Source organism: Quercus robur, chromosome 11 (assembly GCF_932294415.1).
Source record: "Quercus robur chromosome 11, dhQueRobu3.1, whole genome shotgun sequence".
NCBI lineage: Eukaryota > Viridiplantae > Streptophyta > Magnoliopsida > Fagales > Fagaceae > Quercus > Quercus robur.
In genome coordinates, this window is record NC_065544.1 from 18598461 (window position 1) to 18603554 (window position 5094).

The 5094-nt window shown below is 36.6% G+C and overlaps 1 non-coding gene across 1 annotated transcript; it reads right to left on the reverse strand.

Annotated features, from left to right (window-relative positions):
* Window positions 1-3460: 3460 nt before the first annotated feature.
* LOC126707758 (small nucleolar RNA Z247) lies at window positions 3461-3599 on the reverse strand. Its single transcript, XR_007649065.1, has one exon. It is a non-coding gene; the product is annotated as a small nucleolar RNA Z247 (small nucleolar RNA).
* Between the last annotated feature and the right edge of the window lie 1495 nt (window positions 3600-5094).

A 5094-nucleotide genomic window follows, 5' to 3' on the forward strand; every position in this document is an offset into this window, starting at 1 on the left:
ATTTAAGTTGGTGATAATGATAGCATCCACGTATATGAGTACATACATAGTAAGAGAATTTGAGAGGAAAGTGAAGAGGGATGAGTCAACTCTAGAGGCAATAAAGCCAAACTCCAACAATTTGCCACTCAAGAGCGAAAACCATGCACGCGACTCTTGTTTGAGAATGTAGATGGCCTTGTTCAACTTGCATATGTGGTTAGGCAGGGATGGGTGATGAAAACCCAGAGGTTGATGAAAACCCAGAGGTTAGAGCACGTATACTTCTTCAGATAAGTTGCTATGAAGAAATGCAATTTGAATGTCAATTTGGCGCATAGACCAACCAGCTGAGACAGCAAGTGAGAGAACAACTCGAATAGTTGTGGGTTTGACAACGGGACTAAAAGTTTCACTAAAATCAATCCCGGCTTGTTGGTGAAATCCTTTGGCTACAAGGCGACCCTTATAACACTCAATTGTGCCAACAGCACTCCTTTTGATTCGAAAAACTCATATACAACCCACTATATTATGAGCTCTTGAAGAAAGAATAAGACTCCAAGTATTATTTTTCAACAAGGCATTAAGCTCTGCTTCCATAGTAATGCGCCACTTTGGAAATTTTGCTACTATAGAATAACAAGTGGGCTCAGATGGAGACATCAAAGACATTAGAGCTCGAGGAACTAGGTATTGTATAACACCATCATGAAATTGTTTCGGCTTGGTGATCAAATTCTGTGATCAAGTCACCATTGGATGAGTACAAAGTGGAGCTAAAACAGAGGGCTGAACTGATGAAGGTTCAGTGCGATTTGATGAGCTATTGGTTGGAGAAGTATCACTAATCCTGGCATGATCAGAACATGACAGACTAGTATTGTTGGTGTGAGAGTTGAGATGTGAAGTAGGATAGGTATTAGTGCAAAGATGTAAGTGGGACAATAATAGAAAGTGGAATGACAACAGAAGTAGTGGGCTCTAAAGAAGTAGGTGAAAGTAGTTTATTGGCAAAGGGTGATAGGCCAAGAATATATTGATCCATTGTGATGAATTAACCAATTAATCAGCCAAGTTAATTAATTAATTAATTCAATTAGCATGCAATAAGCGTGGTAGCACAAACAAATCACCAACTAAGTTAGAGTGCAGTGGAAAATAAATTGACACGATGATTTGTTTACAAATGGGGAAGGAAAACCCATATGAAAAAAACCCCATCGGGTGATTTTAAGGTCACCACTCCCGAGAATTCACTATTATCACAACAAGCGGTTATAAGTAAAGGAATCTCAGTACCTTATACCAACCTACAGTTGAACCCTTACCCCAATACCCAATTGGACTTGTTCTATAGTGACAATCTCCCCTTTCAATGCACGGCTCCCAGTACATGACTAACCAATTTGATGCGCGCAAATCCTAGTACGCAGCTTGCTCACCAACTTGAGAAGGATGTTGGCTGCAAAGTTCTTCAATTCATCAACACGATGAAGATCATGAAACTCCTTGATTACAAAACCCTACGGTGTACAAACACAACAGCTTTTTGAATAGAAAGATGAACTAGGGAATATGTCTACAGTTCACAATATGCTTGTGAAAAACTTTTGCATTGAGTTGTATCAGCTGTGACGACCCTTAAAACAATCCTTATATATGTTTAGGGTTGTGACAAAAGAAAGCTCAAACATCTATTCACAGATTGAAGTGAAATCAGATCTAAAAAACTGATTTTCATAAACCTCGACAGATACCCTATCTATCGAGAAGCTGTTGAGCATCGAGCAAAACAACCTTTTAAACCTCGATGGATACTAGCTGTCGAGATTTAAAATCCAACACTTCTTTACTTAATTCTTGGATAGACTTGCATGGCTTTAACACTTGAACTTAAAACATTGTTCCTTGAAGTATTAAACACATCCTAGATCTACCCAATTACAAGTAAAGTACGTTTTGTCAAAGGATTAGCCAATTTTATATTGACATATGTTCCTAGCATGATTCACATATGTCCTAACAAAAGGAAAAGTAAATTCATCAAAGTGCACATCACATGATATATACATGCAACTAGTGGGTATATGTAAACATTTGTAACCTTTATGATGTGAACTATAGCCAAGAAAAATGAATTAAAGAGAATGAAATTGCAACTTGTTATTATTGTAGGGACAAAGATGAGGGTAACATGCACACCCGAAAACCTTTAAAAATTTGTAGTCAGGTTCTTGATGAAACAATTTGTGAAAAGGTGATTGGTGACCCGGATTAGGAGTGGGCATGTGATTAATGAGATAACAAACTGTAAGACAAGCATCATCCCAAAAAGAGGTAGGAAGAGAACTGCGTGCAAGTAAAGCAAGGGCAGTTTCAATAATATGATGATGTTTTCTTTCATCACAACCATTTTGTTGATGAGTATGTGGGCATGAAACACGATGAGTGATATCAATTTTTTTAAACAAAGTGTTTAAAGATTTAAATTCACCTCCCCAATCAATTTGAACACTGAGAATTTTATCACTAAAGTGACGTTCAACTTGATTTCGAAATTGCTTAAAAACATGAAAAACATCAGATTTTGCTTGAATGGGATACAACCAAGTGAATCGACTATAGGCATTAACAAAAGAGACATAATATTCATTACCTGAAAAGGAAACAGTTGGGGGTGGACCCCATACATCCCCAACAAAGGTAGAAGAATTGAAAGACAACTGATGACTTTTGGCTTGAAAGCATGTTGAACACATTGCCAAAGTTTTATTTGCAAAAACTGGAAGTTGAAACTTGGATAACACTTGACGAACAATATGAAAGTTGGGATGTCCCAAACAATGGTGCCAATTTGCAGCAGATGTTCTTTCTCCAAGCAAAGCATGTGGTGAAGTGGTTGGAGATGAACGTGAAAAGAAAGGATATAGCCTATGCCTAAGAGGTCCGCAGTGGAGGATTCTCCCAGTTGTGAGAACCTTAATCAAAAAGAAACTAGCATAGAACTTAAAAAATACATAATTATCCCTAGCAAATTGACTAACAAAGAGAATATTTTTGCAAGTATTGGGAACATATAGAACTTGTTTTAAAGAAAATGTGTGATTAGGTGTAGAGAGAGATGCATTTCCAATATGTGAAATAGGCAAACCTTGACCATTGTCAATTGTGATCTGATCAGTGCCAGAATATGCTTCAGAGCTCACATTGAGATTAGAGAAATCTGGTGTAAGATGATGTGAGGCACCGGTACAAGGATACCAATTGTCATCTTGAATGGCAAATGGTGAGGAATAAAAAGCTTGGGCAGTTGAGGAGCCACGACCACATCCTCTTATGCCTCGACCATTTTGATTTGAAAAAGATCCATGTCCATAGGAACCACGACCACCACAACCACGATTTGTGGTATTCTGAGTTGCCATATTGGTAGTTGAGAATGCTAACTCCGCAACAGATTGCTGCTATTCCAAGCGTTGCTCATGAGCAAGGAGATACCCATATAATTCATCAAGAGAAAGAGGGTCCACCCGAGTGGTGACAGAAGTGACAAATGGGTTGTATTCAGTTCTTAAGCCATCAAGATTATAGGAGCTCATTTCAGTATCTAAGAGAGCTTGTCCAATTGTAGCGAGCGTGTCTCCAAGACTATGCATTCTCTGAAAATAATCAGTCACATTTGAGTTACCTTTCTTTGAGGTAGCTAACTGGTATTGGATTTGCATCACACAAGCTTGAGATTGGGAGATGAACATACATTCAAGAGCCACCCATAGAGTGTGAGAGGTATTGCAGCCAAGAACTTAAGATAGAATGGACTCTGAGAGGGATGCAATCAATGTGCTGAGAATAAGTTGGTCTTGTTGTGACCAAGCAACATATTCAGGATTTGGAATAAGAATAGGTTGATTTGATCCTATGACAAGATTAGAAATAGTGGAAGAAGGCACTGTTTTGGATTCATCAATAGCCAAATAAGTTTTGAGCATTGAGATGAGTAACAACTTAGTATTTCCAAAGAAGATAATTGTCCTTGGTGAGAGTAAGGCGAATTGGATGATTTGGTAGTGTTTGAATAGGGAGAGAGAGAATGGTGACATTGGAGGAGTTGGTTTGATTTGTGGAGGAATTGGAATTAGAGGAACTCATGATGTTAGTCGTAAAAGCTCTGATACCATATAAGAACAAAGATATTATATGAAGTGAATCTTATGCTCTCATACACACAACATTGGGAGTTGCTTTCATATATATAATCAGATTAGTTACATAGGATAAGATGTTTGAATACAAAAGAATACATTTGAAATACAAATTGTAGATGAGATAGAAAAGTATATGAGATATGAAAGTGCTCTGCCTTATTTTGAACTATTCTTATCTACTGCAATATTTGAATTTGAATTAATATGACCTGCTGCAATGTTTGATTCCTTATCAAATTGGTATGCTTCAATAGATACCCATTGTTAGGAAGAAATTAAACATCTTACTCATGAAATACGCAACAGAAAATAATGTAGATCTACTTCATATGATGTATAAACTCATTGTTGACACTTCATTTTGCAACCCGCATTTAACCTCACTTGGAGGATAAAAGGGTAATTTTTCCTTGGAAATATATATCTTGATTTTGGTCATTAGATTCTTAATCTCATTTCACCAAAATGATCTTAATGTTGTAACGATCAAATCGACTGGTCATAAGCCCTAATTGAACCATCAGATTGAAAGTTATCATCAAATCAAGTTTTAATGACTAAGATGCACCATCACAAATTGAGTCCGACTATATGTGATTATGAATAATTGATTTCAATTGGTTATAAGTATAATCAATTTGAGATCAATGATGTGTCATAATTGAATTGGTTAGGACTACATTTTATGGTAGGGTTACACACACCTGATTAACTATTTTATGGTAGGGTTACACACACCTGATTAACTAGATAGTTAAACATTAATTATTCAATGAGTAATTTGTGCAATTATCTTTTAATTAGAGTAAATTTGGAACCAATTAAGTCTGAAATGGGAGTAATTGGAGTCATTTAATGTTAATTGGAAGCTAATTTGGGACCTATTGATGTTAATTGTGCTAAAATA